The sequence below is a fragment of the Cricetulus griseus genome, chromosome 2, assembly GCF_003668045.3.
Source record: "Cricetulus griseus strain 17A/GY chromosome 2, alternate assembly CriGri-PICRH-1.0, whole genome shotgun sequence".
Classification (NCBI taxonomy): Eukaryota; Metazoa; Chordata; class Mammalia; order Rodentia; family Cricetidae; genus Cricetulus; species Cricetulus griseus.
Window position 1 is genome coordinate 57,861,031 of NC_048595.1, and position 22,992 is coordinate 57,884,022.

A 22,992-nucleotide genomic window follows, 5' to 3' on the forward strand; every position below is an offset into this window, starting at 1 on the left:
CATAATTCTAAAATATGCCTCATTTCTATTGCTAACTAGATTCAATATTATGCTAGACACTGTGCATAGCTGTAAGTCCCCTTTCCATTTTGCTGTTTCTAGCATTACTCATAAAATAATCACATAATTCAATCTCCCTGACAATCCATCTTACTCAGTGTAACTTGAAGAACATCTTTAATTCTTAACTTTAATTATGTTGTTTTCTACCCTAGTAAATATCAACGCTCCTTTATTTCCTTTTTAATATAGTTGAAATTCTTAGGTTAATGAAGAAAATTTGGCCTATCTGAAAGCCATAGTGTATTAGTATCATTCACTATCTCTGTGGGAAAGCAAGAGTATGAAACTATGGGAACAAAAAAGAAAATCTCATATTGCTTCCTGACTCCTGGGCAGGAACTTGTAAAGAAGTTGTATTTCTACAGAGAATCTGTTAGCAAAGTGAGTCCACAGTTATTTCATGGCAGAATCCATTTTGATAAGCAGTTTCTTGGTACAATTTTTTTATTTGGAATATATCTGTCAATATTTACAGACATAGATAGCAAGGTTTAAAATATCTACTTATTATATAGTTAAATTATCAATAATAAATCCACTAGCTGTTGAGACCAAAGCATTTTCATAAAATTTAATTGATTTTCAAGACAGAATATTAAATGATATACTGTGGAGAGTCTTTCACAAAGCATGGGCTGGACTGGAAGTCACTGTGCAGATTGGACCAGCCTTGAATTTGTGGCAATTTCTTCCTTCTTCTTCTACCTTTCCTCCTTTATCTGCTACCTAAATGCTGAGATTGTAGATGTATATCACTGTACAGCTTATTTTGCATTTTGTTAAGCCCACAGAGTAGTTAATAAATCAAAGGGTGACAGTGATTGTTTTTATGTAATGTCTATTTTACATTAAGAACAACCTGACGTCAGTAGATATATGTAGTGAGAAAGGGGGATAGTCTGAAAAACTGTTCAGATAATTGTGACTTTCTTCATTAATGAATCTTCAAAACCCAGCATTAGTTGTTTTTAGTACTGGTAGTAACATGGAATCTGAAGTGATATCAATTGGCTTTCTAGTCTCTTAACATTCATAGAAATTGAGATTCTCTTACATAAGCAAAATTACTACTGTTATATCATAAGCTTCACCTAATGAATTGTGTGAAAGGATGTTTTGAACTGCCTATGTGGAAGTAAGACCTAATCAATGTATCCATCTTTCAGAACAACTCCTACTATATACTTTGATTTCAAAAGTCCTAGCTCTTTCACATGCTGCCTGACCTGCATAGCTTACAAAAGTTCCCCATCAAGGTTTCCTTTTGGAATCAGGGATGATAACAATGATACCATCAATTTCAAAAAGCTGCCAAATAATGAAATAATGATTGTAAAATGTGTGATAAGAGCTTGGTCTGTTTTTTATTTCAATAAATAGCAATTATTATTGGTATTTACAAACCCTTAGTATGTGTCAGGAATCAACAATCATGGAGTTCAAGTGATTTCACATTGCTTAAGAGCACTGGCTGCTCTTGAGGAGGTCTTGAGTTCAATTCCAAATACCCACATGACCATTCGTAATTGTTTATAGCTCCAGTCAAGTGGATCTGATACCTATTTCTGGCTTCCATATGGGCAACAGACCCACATGTAGTACACACACATGCATGCAGGAAAATACTCATGCATACACACTAAAAATAAATAATTAAAACAATAAGCAAGTAACTAAAAATAAATAATTATATAAATGAATGTATGCCTATGGATACAAATTTTGATGAAAGGTTTATAAATTTGTGGCTAGGCACTCTTGAACTCCAGGTAACTTTATGTCTCATAAAATGTTCAGGTTAGCCTGGGTTGTCACAGTGAAAAATCACAGTGCGAGAGTATGCTTGCAGGAAACATTTAACTTCAAATAGAAGCAAATGAAACAAAGTGTGTTTATACAGTAATAAGAGAAACATAACCAAGAAAATGAATTTTTCAACTGAATTGATTGCAACAGAACTGAGTTGGACAGCATTTGCTTTGTTGAGAAAAAACATTTTTCTATCTTTTCATTAGCACATGCAGTGAATAGTCCCATGTGATTAGCCAAATCATCTTGAAACACTGGCATGTGTTGGCCACAGATGCAAATTTAAATGGCATCTCTAAACTCCTGCCCCTCATCTCATTTAAGAGGGAATGTTGCTGTACTTGGACTCGAGTCCTTCTAATCAGGCAGCACATTTCCTGTCACATCGAACACCTGGTTGAATCCCATGTGCCAACTGTGCCCAGTGCAATGTTATGTCTGAAAGTAATTATTTCTATCACCCACGTAAAAGCAGAAGATAGGAGATTCATCAAGTGCTTCCCTTTACACAAACTTCTTTTCACCTGTATTGGTTGTCCTAAGAATTACCATCTGAGTCTCCACAAGACAAATTAAGAAAAGAAATTCAGATGAAAAGTAGCAGATAAAGAAAACACCTCACTGCTGCCATGGTTTGCCTTTTCCAAATTTTAAAATGGTGATATTTTTTGGACCAAGTATATCTTGTGATCCAGAAGTTAATTACAAAAGTTGATTTTTATTAGGCTTGATCTATTTGTGCATGCATATGTGTGTATGAATTTTCTCTTCCACATATAGTTTATAGGAAGATAATGTGTAAGCTAAAAACTATCATAGATGCAATAATTTTGAAATTAGTATGATTGTATAAACTTAAGCTCCCCCCCACACACACACATTTCCTTTATAATGCACAAAGACCTATTTTTGGTTCCATTTTTTTGTGTTAGGAGTTCTTATGAAATCACCCCTTTTCAGGATCCCGGAGTATTCAGATTCTAATGTCGAGTTTTCAGGCATTCAATCAATGTATGTAGGGAATGTGTCGAATCATATTTAGCAGACATTGTTCTCAGAGGAAATGAATAGCTACTGAGTATATAGTTACTCCCTACATTTAAATACAAATTTCCTCTGTAACATCTGTCTATTCTTTGAACATGTAAATGCAAAATACAGATGCAGAAAGAAGGAACCAAACGTGTCCTAAGTAACTTTTTATCTGATCTGAATATATTTTGTATGATTCAACTTTTCCTATTTTTACATTCTTCTTTTATATATTAATTGAAATTATGTGTTAATTTAAGTAAAATAGATATGATGATCAGTTCAGGCAAAAAAAATTCATGGCTGAGCACACTAAGGTTTTACTTGATAAAATTTTTCAGAAAATGCTTAGTGTCTCCAATTAAATTAACTTATTTAAATGAATTTTAGTAATATATAAGCAAATACAATATGTAATATATAGTATGTAATATATTAAGACAATACAGCCAATTATTATTTGAAATTTAAAAGTAATATAATTTAAATATAATAGTTAATGTTATGTTCATCAATAAGTTGAAATTTCAGTAAAGCAAACATCAATGTCTTATAACCTAGTGCTACATCTCCTTTCTAACCTGGCATCCTCTGCATCCCTCAGCTGCAAGACCACTTTTCCAAAAAATGCTTTCATCTTGATTCATTTTGAGGAAGGAAAATGCCCTCCTGTTTGTGGGAGACCTATAATAGGGGAGCGCTGCTGCTAACCACACAGAGAGAAGCTATTTTTTTTACATTATCTACTGTCTTCTTCAACCATTAGAATTCTATATTCAGGAACTGGAGGGAGAATTACATAATAATAACTGGTATCAGCAGATTTTCGTCTCAGGAACCATACATACACTAGGAGACCTGCCAGTGAGACTATCATCCATTTAAAGCAAGTATCCATCTTTCATGTATAATGTAGAAAATCCTGTATAATGAAAACTCTTCTCACTATTTATAAAATGGTAGCACAAAAGTATAATTTCTTTGTTCTTATGCATTATTCTGAATTGTTTAACTTTGGTAGAACACACAAATTCAATGTATTGTAAATGGGGATGGAGATATGGCGCAGTGGTTAAAAGCACTGGGTGCTCTAACCAGAGGACTAGCATTTGATTTGTAGATCTCACATAGCTATTCACCACCATTTCTAACTTCAGTACTAAGGGATCTGACTACCTCTACTGAACTCCATGGGAACCATGTGCACATGATATACAGGAGTATGTGCAGGCAAAATACCTATATGCATAAAATAAAAATAAGTAAATATTAAAAGAATAAGTAAAATAAAATAAAAATGTACAGGCTATAGAAATGGGGGCTATTTATTCTAATAGTCATGAAAGAAAAATGAGAGGAGTTATAGAAGGGACATGGGATAATTACTTATGATGTTAGAAGTACTGATATCTCAACTAAGAGACTAAGATGGTCAATAAGCTTGCTTATATATGTGATAGACATGGACAGAACTAATTGAACTTACACACAAATACAAATTAGTACAAACAGATGAAGGGATGATATGGGGTGATGCTCTTTTACAAGATACTGCTATTGAAGGAAATCAGGGAAAGAAGAGTACAAACAACACTCCTGAAATATTTGTTATAATCACATCTAAGTCTTCTATGATCTCAAAAAAAGCTGTTAAGAAGAGCAACCTGTTCTTTCAGGAAGTGTATGTAAAACTTGGGAAGTCTTAGTTACACATTCATCAGCATCAAGGAGCAGCACAAACTAAAATTCAAGAGTGTTTGTTAGATCCTGTGGAAATCGAAGAGCTCAGAGAAAATACTTACCTCTTAAATTGGGGTCAGACACATTCAGGGAGCCACAGAACACTGTAGGAAGGTTCAAAATCAGGGAACTGTTGTTAGAGTCAGTCCTGGCTTAAGAAAATAAACCCAATAAATTTTCTGGATAGTCATGGTAAATGTTTGAGAATTCAAACATTTCAAGGAACTCATGGCAGGGAGACCCTCAAAATTTCTTAAGTTTTTTTTTTGAGAGGCTCTATTAGTTTTTCTCAGTGGAGATCACTTAGCTTGTACTTTCATTGTAACAGAGAAGAAAACTTGCTTTCAGAAATACCTCCAGAATATTCTGTTCTCCTTTACAAAACTGTCTCAGTGAAACACTTGTATGAAAGTTCTAAACAGTTCCATGCCACATGAAGAAAACCACACAGGGATAGCCTACCGCACTCTTACACACAGAGACCAGACATCTGTATCTATCCTGAAACAGAGGGTCGCTGTAGGAAAAGACCACCAAATCCCACCAAATTTCTAGCACCTTCTTATTTTTTTTAATTTATGTATTAGTTCTAGTTAGGGAAAACTTGTTTCACATGTAAGTCCCTTCTCCCTCTCCCTCCCCTCACCCCCATTCCTCCTCTCCCACCCCAATCTACCCCCACCCCATCCAACCACCATTCCCCAGGCAGGGTAGGGCCCTCAACGGGGGCTCTGCAAAGTCCACCAAATCTTCCTGTGATGGTCCTGGGCCCTTCCCCATGTGTCTAGGGCCAGAGTGTACCCCTTCACATGGGATGGGCTCTCAAAGTCCCTTCTTGCACCAGGGAAAAATACTAATCCACCACCAGAGACTCCCTGGAGTGCAGAGGCCTCCTTATTGACATCCATGTTCAGGGGTCTGGATCAGTCCTGTACTGGCCTCACAGAGAGCATCTGGGGTCGATGTGCTCTCCTTTGTTCAGGTCAACTGTTCCTGTGGGTTTCTTCAACCTGGTACAGACCCCTTCGCTCTTCATTCCTCCCTCTCTTCAACTAAATTCCCGATTTCAGCTCAGTGTATCAGCCACTGGATGAGGGCTCTAGGATAGCATAGAGAGTAGTCATCAATCTCATTTTAGAGGAAGGGCTTTTAGGTTATTCTCTCCACCATTGCCTGGATTATCAGATCATGTCATCCTTGTAGGTCTCTGGAGATCTCCCTGGTTCCAGATCTCTTCTCAGACCTATAGTGGCTCCCTCTGATATCGTATCTCTCACCCTGATCTCTCTCCTCTATTCTTCCCCCAACTCAATATTTCTGCTCCTCCATTTCCTTTCCTCTACTCCTCTTCTCTTGTTCTTATTGTAGCAGCTCCCTCTCCTCTACCCTCACGCTCCCAATTAATTCAGGAGTTCATGCCACTTCCCATTCCTGGGAACCATTTATCCCTTAGAGTCCTTCATGTTTCCTAGTTTCTTTTGTGAAGAGGATTATAGGCTGGTAATCCTTTGCTCTATGTCTAAAATTCATATATGAGTGAGTACATACCATGTTTGTCTTTTTGTGACTGGGTTACCTCACTCAAGATGGTTTCTTCTAGTTCCATTCATTTGCCTGCAAATTTCAAGATTCCATTGCTTTTTTCTGCTGAGTAGTACTCCATTGTATAAATATACCACATTTTCTCAATCCATTCTTCAGTTGAGGGGCATCTAGGTTGCTTCCAGGTTCTGGCTATTACAAACAATGCTAGCACCTTATTCTTAAAATTAAAAAAAGTGAATGCACAGTGTGAGGAGGCCGATGTTAGAGAAAGAAAAGAAAGCATTGGTTGCTATAGTAGATTTACAGGAAGCTTTCTTTGCCATAATTCCACTCCCTGGCATTTGCTTTGGAAGTGTGAGAGCACTCAGGACAACAGAACTGACTTCTGTCTTCAAAGACAGAAGAGAGCATAACTAATCATCATCACTGGTGTGGGTTTTTTCTCTTAATTCGTTTTTTTTTTTTTTAAAAAATGCCATTCAAAAGAGACTGCCAAACACTGAGGGTTTGGGTGGAGGTTGGTTTTTCTTTTATTTTGTTTTCTATTTTTATTTTTTATGTAGCTTTGGATAGCTGTATATGCTCCCAAACTGAATTTACTTGAAATTACTTGAAAAAAAAATAAAAGAGAACAGAGAATAAACGTGATTACATGAAAGGTTTAATTTAAACCTGATTAGACAGGAAAGAAACCACCGAGAATAGTTATAGAAGGAACATTATTTATGATTATTTAGAAGTATAGTTATCTTTACTAAGATGGTCAGTTTTCGAGAGAGAGGATAAAATGGGTGAAAAGCAACAGCAAATATGGTAGATGTTAATGTAACCACACTTAATTGTCTATAAGTTTTGTAACTGTATATATTTTGTAGTTATTGATTGTAAAGCTATGTAAATTAACAACCATCAAAAGAAATTGGGAGTGATCCTGGTTAACTTTGGCAAGTCTTCAAAGGAAAATTATCAGCAATAAAAGGGATCATTATTCAACGACTTTAAAAAGGATTCAGTTTGAGAGATAACATCAGTCGTCAAATCACATTCAACACCAAGTGAGACAAACCTGGTACAATGCAAGGGGATAGAGATATTCATCTGTTTGTGACTGGCAACTTTAGCACACTTTAACCCATAACTGACAGCACAAACATGAACTTAGCAACACACACTTGAATTGCTAAGAACCATCAGTCAGCTGTATCTAATTGACATTTGTTGAATACCTCATTTTAAAAACAACACATTGCACATTTCACAAGCTTATTTGGAACATTTACCGAATAGAATATAACTTATGTTATTAAACACAACCTACCAAATATTAAATAATAGAAACCACACAAACTATGTTCTCAGATCACACAGAATTAAATTAGAGGTTATTACCAGAAAGAGAGCTATATGATAATACAATACTTTGAAGTTAAACAACACTTCCAGCCAACATCTTTTTTAACTGAACTGTTTTCTTCATGTTTAGACCTTTTTAGGTCCAATTGTAAGTCATTTTCTTAATCAATGATTGATAAGCAAGGCCCAACTCATTGTCAGCGGTGGCATCCTGAGTTGGTGGTCCTAAGTTGTGTAAGAAAGAAGGTTGATCAAGCCCTGATGTGCAAGCCACTAAGCAGCATTCCTTTATGGCCTCTATATCTGCTCCTGCCTCCAGGTTCCTGATATATTCCTGTCCTGACTTCCTTCAATAATGGCCATCAATATGGAAGTATAAGCCAATAAAACTTTTCATCTCCAATTTGCTTTTTGTTCATTGTGTTCATCACAGCAACAGAAATCCTAACTAAAATATTCTGGTTCAATTAAACAAAGCTATAATGAAGATCCTATTGTTGATTTTAAGGAGTATTCATTTCTTTTTAGTCAGTTTTTGTATCTGGAAATAAGTAGGAACAATATAACTTATTTTATGTGACATCAAATTTTGAATAAAATCCACATTAGTTGTATATCTTAGATTGGACAGCTGATCCCTGAATATAGATAGTAGGATAATGATTTCCTGGGTTTTATGAAGTCAAATCTCTGTCTCTCTCTCTCTGTCTCTGTCTCTGTCTCTGTCTCTGTCTCTCTCTCTCTCTCTCTCTCTCTCTCTCTCTCACACACACACACACACACATGCATGCACACACATGTACACACACACACACACACATATTGTCAGATTAATATGACACCCGCACAGTCAAATGTAACTCCAGCCATCTTAAATGAAGATTAACAAAGTTGTAAACTCAGAAAGTCACTTCTACCATTTTTGCTGTAAGAAGTTTAAAAAAAAAACTCTCAACAAAGATTTGTTTTGATATAGTAAGTATTATTATTTTTGACAAGTTATGTGATACTATCACAGATGTCATTGTCCATATAAACTGTCTAAAACAAGAAGTGTCTAAATAATGTTTGTGATGTCTTTCAGGAAAACATTATGGATTTTGTGTTTTAAGACTATTCTAGGTTAATGGACATATTTGTATTTTTGTACAATTTTAAGTATCATGAATTATGTTCAACCATACTTTAGTTTACTTTGTGATTACTCAAGAAAATGACTGTGATTACTCAAGAAAATGACTGTCAATAATGTAAATGCTGACTCTATGATCCTATACTATGATTCATTTTTAGAATGTTGGATGCTTATGGGGACAAGAAGAGATGATATATCTAAAATGTTTAATGTAGTGACCTTTGTAATTAGAATTTTATTAGTGAGATATCCAGTTAGAAACCCAACATTAAGATATAAATTATTCCTGAAACACTTGCTATGCTTGTAGTGCAGAAAAATCTGCATTATTTTAAAAGATGACATTTTAAGAGTGCTGAAGCAGGTATTTTGTGACTAAATAAGAAATAAGAAAATGGGAAAGATGAAGTTCATTTATTGCTAATAACTCTCCAAAAAAACGAAAATCTTCAAAATTAGCCAATCATAGTTTACATTTTATTATATGAAACTTTCATACTCAAAAAGAAAATTTCAAGATTACCTTTTTGACTTGTGTATTAATAGAAACTTTGGGAGGCTCAAAGAGAATATTAATAGTAGCAACAGCCTCTGAAATTCAATTCAATATTTTAACAGAGTGAATGATAATGGTTCCATGGACATTAGAATGGAAGAGTGTTATCATCGTTGCTTACTGAATTACAAAACGAAAGAAAACAAACAAACAACAAAACAATGGTAGGTATTCAATCCAATGGGGTTAAGTTACTAATATCTGGAATGGACCCATACAAGTGATAAAATCTGTGTGGCCAAGACAAAAACCATACAGAGCACATCTACTGTAGTTTTTATATATTTTGGGTGATAATATAACCTGAGAGCAATGTAGGTTTTGCAAGTAACTTCTGTGAATCACTTCTACCTCCTGCAGTTTGATCTCAGCCAATCATCATATCATACCTGATATTAGAATCCCTTTCTCTTGCTAGTCAAAATGTTTTCTATATTTTTTGTCATTTTATAAATTTTCTGCTTTGGGAGTAATTTTACTGTCATTTTATGATAACTTTGAAATGTCATGAAACCTTAGGAAAGCATAGTACTAATAATTAAAATTCTACCAGAAGTACCTCTGGCAGTGTCGTTTAAATGTGCAATTTCTTCATATAACATGTGAAGGAACAAAACAATGCAATTAAATGAGTAAAATTTTGACAACAAATATACAATCTACTAAGCAAATACTTATATACATCCTTGTGACATCTTCTATAGCATAGAAACACGCTGGATAATTAAACACAAGGGGACATGAAACTATTATGTAGAACAACTGTTACTTTCCATGTTAACAGAGTTTGCTGTCAGCCGTATCCATTAAAACAACTCTTTTAACAGATCTGTCTGTCACTCTCTGTCCTGCCTTTTCACTTTGTATATATTTCTTGCAAGTCACTGAAGGGCTTGACTTCCAATTTATCTCTTCATGACATCTGTAACCATCATATTCACTGGGACCTCCACATATTACTGTGAGTATTGCCCTATACCTAAGACATTCCTAAATCCCAGACAACTAAGATTAAGGACTTGAGGAATGCTCTAGGACAGAAAAGGGATTCTATGCTCTCAAGCAAGGCCACTGAAAGAGAAATAAATCGCGTAAATTAAGAGTTTTTGATGAATAAATAATTCATAGAGAGTAAATTAATTAACCAAATTCCCAGTAAAGCTTAGTATAGCATTCTATACTCAACCAGCGTTGTATCAATCGAAGGGCAATCATTTGGCCTGGCTCCGTACGATTTTCATATATGAAATAGGTGTGCACTTTGAAGGCTACGATTTAAGAGACTATAACACCCCAAACCAGGTGTTTCAGTACTCTCTTCCCAAAGATTTAAACAACTATTTCTTCATAAACACTCTGACCATTGTACTTAATTGTGTTGACATTTACATGAATGAATTGCTGTGTAGTTGTTGAACATGTAGTGGGATGATTCCATAATCCTGTTTTAATTAGATGGATGTTGCGAGCATACAAAAATCACAAGCTGCACTCCCTGTGGTGATGCCATACTGGCAAGGAATCAATCACCACGGCTCTGGTTGCCATAGAAACTGATAGCTCCTGCACCACCATCTAAGTGGCAAATGATTGGTAGTGTACTCATAGCACAGGGAGAGCAATGAGTTTTTCTATCCTGTCCAGCAGCTGTGCCAGAGAGTTAATTAAAAGCAGAGAACATGAAATAAATCTAAATCTGTGAAGAAATGAAATGTACAGTACAAATTGAATTCCCGTGTCGGACAGAAATTAATATGCAGCGCAAACCACAGAGCTGCCTGAACAAGCAGCAGCTGGGAATCATGGGAAATGTTGCCTTCGAGGCGGTTAGAGCTCAAAAGTGGAGAGGGCATCTCCTTATCTTATTACCTAGACAAGCACTTTGCTCAGCATTAGTGTTGACTGATGCATGCAAATTGCAGGCTCAAATGCTAAGAGTCCCTATTTCCAAGCAGGAAGGACAAAGCTTAACTAAGATTTAATTACCAAACTGTTAGCAACTGCAGTTTATCAGCTGTGAGCACAATGAAAGTAACTGTTGTAACTCCTGTACTAGAATTCACCAGACATCCTCTGTGAAAGTCAATGTGTTTTTATTGATAAGCCAAAAGTTCAGAATTTGTATTTCAAATATCACAAGCCAAGGAGCAAATACCTGAAATGCTTTTTCAGAAATAAGAGAGGCTCTACATAGAAATAAATATACATATGTTTTTCTTTCCATAGACTGTGCTGCAACAGATCAGGCATGAAATATTTAACTAGAGAGAACCAAGTTTCAGTCCACTTCCATTCTATAATTTGGTTTTATCAACTGGAAAGGTGTTTGGGCAACTTGCTCTCTATGTGAAGCCATCCACTTCCACAATGCACAACAGCATCTGCACCTGCCACACACTCATGAGTTTAGGAATGGAAAGCAAGGAAACATCTTAAATCATGCAACCGACACCCCAATCCAGCCAGCCCAAACAAGACACAGTTTGATCTTCAGAAAGTGAGCTTGCTAACAGAGCACTGAATATTCTGATAGTACTTTAGTGTTTATATCATAAGCAATTAATGTCCTTATAATGAGCCATTAGAATTTTCCTAGCAATACATATTTTCATATGGCTAGCTTTCTATTTCTGATGTCAATTCACAGCTTCCCTGGGAAGAATTTATATGATGCCTCTAATCATCTGCTTTTAGTACATTCTCCATTACCACAAAACAAAACAAAAATAAACAGCATATTTTTTCATTTTTTCATAAATTTGTCTGTGATGATTTATGTGAATCCAGATTTCTGATGCAGTTAATAAATGCATGGCTTGAAAATGTCATGTGGGTGCTTGAGAACTGCCTTGGGCATTAAGGGCATTTATTGCTGTGGAAAAGGACCAGAGCTGAGATTCCAGCACTTATAACTAGTGGCTCACAATTGTTATATTTCAATTCCAAGGGACCTGATGTCCTGTCTGGCCTATTCAGGAACCAGCACTAATGGAGGTATACCTACACAAGGACATGTTATATAAAATAAAATATCACACAAGCGCCCATCACAAAGTGTAATTCTGAATTGTCTACTTCAAGGGGAGTCATATATGTGTTGCAAGTTGTAAATAGGCTTCTAATGGCTGGTAGAATTAATGTTCTTGAAGAAAAGTCTTCAGCTTGATATAAGGAGGGAAGGATGAGTAAAAGTGTTACGGAGTCAGAAGAGGTGGCACTGCCAATTTTATTCTGGTGACTCTGTGTTTTATATTTAAATGGATGTCAGCTAACTTTGCTCTACTATTATTATCTGTAACCAGAAATATTATTAGCAAAATCATTCTTAAGCCTAAATAAGAAAATACTGGATGTATGAAATTTTAAAGAAATATATTTCTAAATAGTAAAATGTGATGTGGCAATTTGTATATTTGTATGCAAGGGTTTAAATTAACCCACAGATTATAGTTAAAGAATTTCAAAAAAGTAAAAGTTCAGAATTTCACAACTAAAGCATTTGAAAAAATGTTTTAATTTGTAAACATATGAGCATTTTCAATATACATAGTATGTGGTTAGATTATTATTTCTGGTATTACAGTCATATGCAAGATGTCAAGGGGCATGAGACATCAATATCTATGATGAATAAAAAACGGATCATATCTTGAAAGTGCTTCAAAAAAAAAAAAAAGAGCCGGGCATTGGTGGCGCACACGCCTTTAATCCCAGCACCCAGGAGACAGAGGCAGGCAGATCTCTGTGAGTTCAAGGCCAGTCTGGTCTCCAGAGTAAGTGCCAGGATAGGCTCCAAAGCTACACAGAGAAACCCTGTCTCAAAAAAAAAAAAGTGCTTCATTTATTTCCCTTTATTATTTCCAAATTCCCCTACAATCTTCACTAATATTGAGGGACATTAAGGACCATTGAGGGTTTATTCTTGTTTATTTTTGATTTGTTGTTGGTACTGGTATTGTGTATGAGTTTACCCTGCTTTTTCTTTTTGATTTCAGTAAATTGGGATTGTCTATTGTCTATGTTTTTTTGAGTGTAGTTAATTTCCTTAGGTTCGGTTTTCCTTCCAGTGCTTTCTATAGGGCTGGGTTAGTGGTTACATATTGTTTAAATCTTGTTTTGTCATGGAATATCTTGTTTTCACCATCTATAGTGATTAAAAATTTGCTGGGTATAGTTGTCTCAGCTGGCATCCATGATCTCTTAGTGTTTGTAGAATATCTATCCAGGTCCTTCTGGCTTTCAGAGTTTCCATGGTGAAGTCAGGTGTAATTCTGATAGGTTTGCCTTCATATGGTACTTGGCTTTTTTCCTTTGCTGTTCTTAATATTATTTCTTTATTCTGTATGTTTGGTGTTTTAATTATTATGTGATGAGAGGACTTTTTGTGGTCCACTCTATTTGGTGTTCTGTAGATTTCTTGTACTTTGATTGGCATGTCTTTAATTTGGGAACGTTTTCTTCTGGATTTTGTTCAATATGTTCTCTGCATCTTTGAATTGGGTTTCTTGACCTTCTTCTATACCCATTATTCTTGGGCTTTGCTTTTTCATATTGCCCCATGTTTTCTGGATATTTTGTGTTAGGGATTTGTTGGATGTAATATTTTCTTTGGTTGATGAATCTATTTGTCCTAGTATATAAATACATACATGATGAAACTAGAGAATAGTCACATCAGAGAATTGACAGCACAACTGAAAGCTCTAGAACAAATAGAAGCAAACATACCATGGAGAAGTAGATGCCAGGAAATAATCAAACTGAGGGCAGAAATCAACAAAATCAAAACAAAGAACACAATACAAAGAATCAAGGTAACAAAGAGTTGGTTCTTCGAGAAAATCAACAAGATAGAAAAACCTTTATCCACACTTACCACAAGGCAGAGAGAGAACAAGCAAATTAACAAAATAAAAATGAAAACGGGAACATAAGAAGTACACTGAGGAAATACAGAGAATCTTCAGGTCATACTTTGAAAACCTCTCCTATGAAAAATTTGAAAATTTACAGGAAATTAACAATTTTCTGGATAGATATCACTTACCAAAATTGAATCAAGAAGATAAGAAATTTAAACAGACTTAAAAACCCTTATGAAATAGAAGCAGTCATCAAAAGTCTTACAACCAAAAAAAGAAAAAAAGAAAGAAAAGAAAAACCCAAGGACCAGATGACTTCAGTGCAGAACTCTACCAGAAATTCAAACAAGAGTTAATACCAATACTCCTCAAGTTTTTCCACACAACAGAAGAAGAAGTTTCATTGCCAAACTCTTTTCATTTTTCATGATGCTACAATTAGCTTGGTACCAAAGCCACACAAGCACACAACTAAGACAGAGAACTACAGACAAATATCCCTCATGAACATTGATGCAAAAATACTTAATATAATAATGGCAAGCCAAATCCAAGAACACATCAGAAAAATTATCCACCATGATCAACTAGGCTTCATCCATGGGGTTCAGGGTTGGTTCAATATACAAAAATTGATCAATGTAATCCACCATATAAACAAATTGAAAAAGAAAAAAACACATGATCATCTCACTAGATGCCAAAAGAACCTTTGACAAAATCCAACACCCCTTCATGATAAAGGTCCTGGAGATATCAGGGATAAAAGGAACATACCTGAGTATAATAAAAACAATATACAGTAAACCAACAGCCAACACCAAACTAAATGGAGAAAAAATTAACTCGATTTCTCTAAAATCAGGAACAAAACAAGGCTGTTCACTCTCTCCATACCTTTTCAATATTGTACTTAAAGTTCTAGCTAGAGCAGTAAGACAACAAACGGAGATCAAGGGGATACAAATTGTAAAGAAAGAAGTCAAACTGTCACTATTTGCAGATGATATGATAGTGTACATGAGTGACCCAAAAAACTCTACCAGGGAACTTCTAAACCTGATAAACACCTTCAGCAAAGTGGCAGGATACAAGATTAACTCAAAAAATCTGTAGCTCAAATATATACAGATGATAAATGGGCTGAGAAAGAAATCAGAGAAATATCACCCTTTACAATAGCCACAAACTCCATAAAATATCTTGGGCTAACAGAAATCAAACAAATGAAGGACCTGTATACAAAGAACTTTGAGTCTTTAAAGAAAAATTTAAAGAAGATACCGGAAAATGGAAAGATCTCCCATGCTCTTGGATAGGTATGGTCAACAAAGTAAAAATGGCAATGATGCCAAAAGCAATCTACATATTCATTGCAATCTCCAATCAAAATACTTGCACAAATTTTCACAGACCTTGAAAGAATAATATTCAAGTTTATATGGAAAAAAAGATCCAGGATAGCAAAAACAATGCTACACAGTAAAGGAACTATGGGAGGCATCACCATCCCTAACATAAAGCTCTATTATAGACCTATACTCCTGAAAACAGCTTAGTATTGGCACAAAAATAGACAGGTAGGACAATGGAATCAAACTGAAAACCCTAAAATTAACCCACATACCTATGAACACCTGAGTTTTGACAAAGAAGCTAAAGTTATACCATGGAAAAAAGAAAGCATCTTCAATAATGGTGCAAGTATAACTTGATGGCATGTAGAAGACTACAGATAGATCCATGTCTATCACCATGCACAAAACTTAATTCCAAATGGATCAAAGACCTCAACATAAATCTATCCACACTGAACCTATTAGAAGACAAATTGGGAAATACCCTTGAATTAATTTGTACAGGAGAACTCTTCCTGAGCATTACACCAGTAGCACAGAAACTGAGATCAATAATTGATAAATAGGACCTCCTGAAACTGAGAAGCTTCTATAAGGCTAAGGACACAGTCAGTAAGACAAAATGGCAGCCCACAGACTGGGAAAAGATATTCACCAACGCCACATCTGACAGAGGGCTGATCTCCAAAATATACAAAGAGCTCAAGAAGTGAGTCTCCAAAACACCAAACAATGAAATTAAAAGTGGGGTACAGAACTAAATAGAGAATTCTCAATAGAGGAATCTAAAATGGCTGAAAGGCACTTAAGATAGTTTTCAACATCCTTAGTCATCAGGGAAATGCAAATCAAAACAAATCTGAGATACCAGCTTACGCCTATTAGAATGGTTAAAATCAAAAGCACCAATGACTCTTTATGCTGGACATGATATGGAGAAAGGGGAACACTCCTAATCTGCTGGTGGGAGTGCCAACTTGTATAGCCACTTTGGAAATCAGTATGGTGATTCCTCAGGAAAATGGGAATCAATGTACCACAAAATCCAGCAATTCCACTCTTAGACATATACCCAACAGAAGCACATTCATACAACAAGGACAACTGTTCAACGATATTCATAGCAGCACTATTTGTAATATCCAGAACCTGGAAGCAACCTAGATGCCCCTCAATTGAAGAATGGATAGAGAAAATGTGGTACATTTACACAATTGAGTACTACTCAGCAGAAAAAAAAACAATGGAATCTTGAAATTTGCAGGAAAATGGATGGAACTAGGAGAAATCATTCTGAGTGAGATAACCCAATCACAAAAAGACAAACGTGGTATGTACTCACTCATATGTGGATTTTAGACATAGAGTAAAGGAATACCAGCCTACAATCCACACTGCCAGAGAAGCTAGTAAACAAGGAGGACCCTAAGAGAGACAGGGGAAGGTCCAGATCTCCTGACCAAATTGGAAGCAAGGGAGGAGGGGGTAGGGAGCTAGGAGAATGAGAAGGGGAGAAGAGGTGGAGTGAGGAGGAGCAGAAAGGTTGAGTCGGGAGAATAGAAGATAACAAGATAGGAGATACCATAGTAGAGGGAGACATTTTAGGTTTACAGAGAAATCTGGCACCAGGGAAGGGTCTGGAGATCTACAAAGATAACACCAACTAACAATCTAAGCAACAAAGGAGAGGATACCTTAAATGCCCTCCCCTGTTAATGAGATTGATGATTGTCTTATATGCCATCCTATAGCCTTCATCAAGCAGCTGGTGGAAGGAGAAGCAGACACCCACAACTAATCATTGAATTGAACTGGAATCCAGTTGCAGAGAAGAGCAAGTGATGGGCAAAGGGGTCAGGACCAGGCTGGTGAAATCCACAGACACAGCTGACCTGAACAACAGGGAGCTCTTGTTCCCCAGACTGAGAGCTTGGATACCAGCATGGGACTGATCCAAACCCTAGGAATGTGGGTTTCAGTGAGGAGACCTCAGAAATCTATGGGACCTCCTGTAGTAGTTCAGTACTTATCCCTAGCATAGGTGTGGACTTTGGGAGCCAAATCCACATGCAGGGATATTCCCTGAGCCAAGGCTCATGGGGGTGGGCCTAGACCCTATCCCAAAGGATATGATAGACTCTGATAACCCCCTATGGAAGGCCTCATCCTCCCCGGGGAGCAGAAAGGACATGTAACAGGTAGGGTTTTAGTTGGGGGGAGTAGTAGGCAAGGAGGGGAGGGAGTGGGAACTGGGATTGACATGTAAAACAATCTTGTTTCTAATTCAAATAAAAAAGAAAAAAAGAACTCAAGAAGCTAGTTTCCAAAACACCAAACAATCCAATTAAAAAGTGGGGTGCAGAACTAAATAGAGAATTCTCAATAGAGGAATATAAAATTGCTGAGAGACACATAAGAAAGTGTTCATCATCCTTAGCCATCAGGGAAATGCAAATCAAAACAACTCTGAGATACCATCTTACTCCTGTCAGAATGACTAAAATCAAAATGCCAATGACAGTTTATGCTGGAGAGGATGTGGAGAAAGATGAACACTCCTCTACTGCTGGTGGGAGTGCCAACTTGTACAGCTACTTTGGAAATCAGTATGGTGATTCCTCAGGAAAATGGGAATCAGTCTACTACAAGATTCAGCAATTTCTTTCCTAACCATATACCCAAATGAAGCACATTCATACAACAAGCACATCTGTTCAACTATGTTCATCACAGCATTATTTGTAATAGCCAGAACCTGGAAGCAACATAGATGCCCCTCAATTGAAGAACAGATAGAGAAAATGTGGTATATTTACACAATGGTGTACTGCTCAGTGGGAAAAAATGGAATATTGAAATTTTCAGGCAAATTGATGAAACTAGAAGAAACCATTCTGAGCAAGGCAACCCAGTCACAAAAAGACAACCATGGTATGTACTCACTCATATATGGATTTTACACATAGAGCAAAGGATTACCAGCCTACAATCCACACTGCCAGAAGCTATGAAACAAAGAGAACCCTAAGAGTGACATACATGGTCCTGCAGAGAAAAGGAAAGGGACAAGATCTCCTGAGCAAATTTGGCACATGGGAGGAGGGGGGAGGGAGCTGGGAGTAACAGAGAGGGAGAAGAGGAGGGGAAAGGAGGTCATGAGGGAACAGGAAGTTTGTATATGGGGAAAATTAAGGAGAGAAAAATAAGAGATACCATAATAAAAGGAGCTCTTATAGTTTTAAAGAGAAATCAGGCACTAGGTAAATGTTCAGACATCTACAAGTATGACACCAACTAACAATCTAAGCAACAGTGTAGAGGTTGCCTTGAATGGCCTCCCCTGATAATGAGATTGATGATTAACTTATATGTCATTCTAGAGCCTTCATCCAGCAGCTGATGGAAGTAGAAGCAGATGCCCACAGCTAAACAATGAACTGAACTGGAATCCAGTTGCAGAGAAGTAGTAGTGATGAGCAGGCTGGTGAAATAAACAGAAACAGGTGACCTGAACAAGGGGGAGCTCTTGGTCCTCAGACTGATAGCTGGGAAATCATCATGAAACTGATCCAGACCCCATGAATGTGGTTGTCAGTGAGGAGGCCTCAGAAATATATGGGACCTCTTGTAGTAGAACAGTACTTATTCCTAGCATAGGAAAGAACTTTGGGAGCCCATACTACATAGAGGGATACTCCCTGAGCCTAGACACATGGTGAGGGCCTAGGCTCTATCTCAAAGGATATGACAGACTCTGAAGACCGTCTATGAAATGCCTCACCCTCCCTGGATTGCAGAAAGGGTATGGATAGGCAGGGTGTTAGTGGGTTGTAGAAGAGTAGGGGAGGGTGAGGGAACTGGGTTTGAGATGTAAAACAATCTTGTTTCTAATTTAAATGAAAAAATGAAACAGATTCTGAAGCATATTATTAAATATGGTTAATGAAAAGCCAGAATTAAATTTAGTATTCTCTAGAATCTTATAATGCAGTGCTGGAAATTATCATCACTTAGAAAGCTGGGGTCCTGCTCAACCAGGTCCCCTGAACATGGGTGACAGTTAGGAGGCCTGGGCAATCTATGGGGTCTCTTGCGGTTGAACCATTATTTATTCCTAGTGCATGAATGGACTTTGGGAGCCTATTCCCCTAAGGAGGGATATTCCATCAGCCTAAATACATGGGGGAAGACCTAAGCCCTGCCACAAATGATGTGACAGACTTTGAAGATCCCCCATTGAAGGCCTCACTCTCCCTGGGGAGTGGATGGGGAGTGGGACAGGGCGGGGGTGTGGGTGAGCAGCATGGGAGAATGGGAAGGAAATGGAACTGGGATTGATATGTAAAATAAGATTGTTTCTAATTTAAATAAAAATAATTAAAAAGTCACATTCTAAAACCTCTGTAATAAAAGGAATATTACAGATTTTTCTTACTGTATCATTATAGTATGTTAAAATGAGATAAAAGGCAAACATGATGTCTACAAAAAAGAAAGAAAGAAAGAAAGAAAGAAAGAAAGAAAGAAAGAAAGAAAGAAAGAAAGAAAGAAAGGAAAGGAAGAAAGAAAGAAAGGAAGGAAGGAAGGAAGGAAGGAAGGAAGGAAAGATGGGGTCCTGAACCTTTGGTATTCTGTTTTTCTTTTCCTTCAACCTTATTGCGGCGGGGGGGGGGGATAGTTGAAAAAAATCTTAGATAAACATATGTGCAACTAAGCCAAACACTTATGTTTTATAGAGATTGGCATGATCAGCTAGCCTCTAGCCAACAGATACTCACATAATCATCAAATCTATCTTTTAGAATCAATTTCCAGAAAAAGCTCCTGGATACACCATGAGCAAAGAATGGCAGAATTTTAAAGATTACAATGGCAAGGACGGAGGACAGTGAGATCAGAAAATATTTTCTCTCTCCATAAAATTCTCTTTCTAATGTAAGAGTTGAAGACAATCAACTGGGGCTAACACAGCCAAGAAAAGCAAAAGCTACCATGCCTGGATAGAATGATATGTAAGTATCAGACACCATCATTAGCATGATGGAAAGGAAACCTTCAGTAACAGCAACACATGGTGGAGAAACTCAGGTCAATCCCAAAGCCATGCAGGACGCAGCACTACTTACTCCCCTTTTCTCTGATATTTTCATCCATATGCTCCTAATCCTTAGTTTGTTAAGATTTATATTTTATGGTAAGTATATGTGTTTTCATAAGCTAAGCAAAACATTTGTGAATAATTCTGCATGAGTCACATGTATGTGAAATTACATGGTACACACTAAGATGGATACAACACAAGCTGGAAAGTAATTCTAGAAATAACTAGAAATAGAAGGGCATGGGGGCCACCCACCATCTAAAGAATCCAAGGATCGTTATGCTTATAGTGCCACCTAAAAAGGACCCATATCTCTTGATTGTATCAGTAGAAGTATGAATTGTGACAAGCATGTCAATGTGTTTCTTCATTTAACAAGGGGTTGTTGAGTGATTCTTATGTTTCTGCCACTGTGTGAATGAGGCAAATGTGACTGCCCAAAAAGTGAGAAGGAGGAATGACAGCAATATCACTGCCAAGCTTGTGACCTGGTGTTAAATAAAATGACCCCATTGTGGATTCTGTGCTTTGCTCTAACCACCTTGGAATTAATAACCATTCCTGTAAAAAGATACTCCACAATTTCCACTTTGTATTTTGACCCACAATTTATGCAGTTAGTTCCTGGTAGCAGGCTGTCTATTTGTAATCTTTGCCCGTCTACAGATTTTCCCCAAGCACTCCTCATGTTTCATCTGGATCTCACATTTAGATGTTTTTGAGACTGAACAGATTTAGACTTCTTTGTTAAAACACAATGTAGGCCCATTATCTCATCCCTCTCAGAAATAAAAAAGAACAGTTTGAAAATGTACACAAACCCTCTCCTGTGTCAGCAAGACTGCAGTGTGACTTATTCAAATGATTAGTGTATAATGTGCTTGTGTTTGAGGAGAACAAGTTCTATGTGAGAAAGAATTGTACAAACTGAAGAAATTGTGAAGGTTGTTTTAGCAATCTGCACAGACAGTGCTGTGTATTGTTCTTGCTCTTGCCTTCTGACTTCTGCAGGTTAATGCTTTCTAGCTGGATCCTTGAGCAAAGGAAATTGAAACCATAGGGAACATGAAATGCCCCTTTCCATTTTGCAGTCATTCAGTTTTAACTAATAAGGACATAGAAGACTTTTAATCTTGTTACCTGTCTAAGTATTTGTTGCTTCTGTGTGGGTCCTGAAATTTATCTTTATATCCTCAATAGATTGACTTCATGCAGAGATTTTGACCTGAAAATTATTTGCTGAGAGATCAAATGACCTTTCATGTTCAGGCACTCAAATGAGTACTTCATATATGCTGTTTTATGACATTAGGAATATTTAGTCCTTCATACTCTGTAAACATGTTTAAATTCAGATGGTTGTATTTTCTTTGATGCCTTTTAAATAAAAATGTTCTTAGAGATACAACTCTAAGGTATTAAGATCTTTCAGATACTTTAGCAACCACACTTTGTAGCACAGAGTTTCAGAGCCACCTTAGATATGGCCAGTCTCATCCCAGGATGAGTTCTCTCAGCAACTCATGATCCAAATAGTGGGAAAGGGATATATATATATATATATATATATATATATATATATAATATATATGGATGGATGGTGAAGGAATCAGCCTGTAACATAAGCTTAATAAAGTTACAGTCAACTCAATGCAGCTTTGAAGAATATCTCCATCTGGCTGAAATACTATGCTTTGCTCTCTCTGTCATTTTATGATGTTTGCTGCTAATGCAGAAGTGACTGACAACAGGATCCTTTGAGAAAGACTTCCCTTCATCAAAGTACTTGACCAAACAAGGGAAAGTCAAAGGCTACACCATCATGGTTTTCTTGTAGCTAAGTAATTCTTATTTTAGAGGAGGTCTAGACATCTCTTCTCTACATTCATCCTAGATGATTTTAATCAAAATACCTCCCAAATAACTTCTTAGGTTAAATAACTAGAATAATTAACTTCATTCTTAGAATGTATATAGTGACAGGTCTTCAAAATAGGAGTTTCTTGTGAAGAAGTCAGAGCATAATTAAATTCTGTAAAACTTTATGAGCATAATTTCATGTTTTAGTCCCTGTTGTAGTCATAGGACTTTTATGTGTCTGTCACTCTGTCATTACGCTCATAATTTTGGTTCTAAGTAATTCCTGTTAGAATTTGTAAGTTTGGAACAACTTGTTTTTCAACACTTTATTTCAAATAGAATTATGTTGGTTAGGTATAAGGAGGTGAAGTATTTGGTTATCAGGTTTATTGTTTCTATTATTCTATTGTTTTAACTCTACATAACACTTTATTTTCTATACTTAACTATCAAAGTATTTCGTTTGACTACTTTTATGTATTCCCAGACTATTTCAAAAAATTTATTTATTTTACAATGTGTGTGAGTACCACATGTATGTTTGATGCCCCTGGTGTCAACAGAGGGTGTCCAATTTT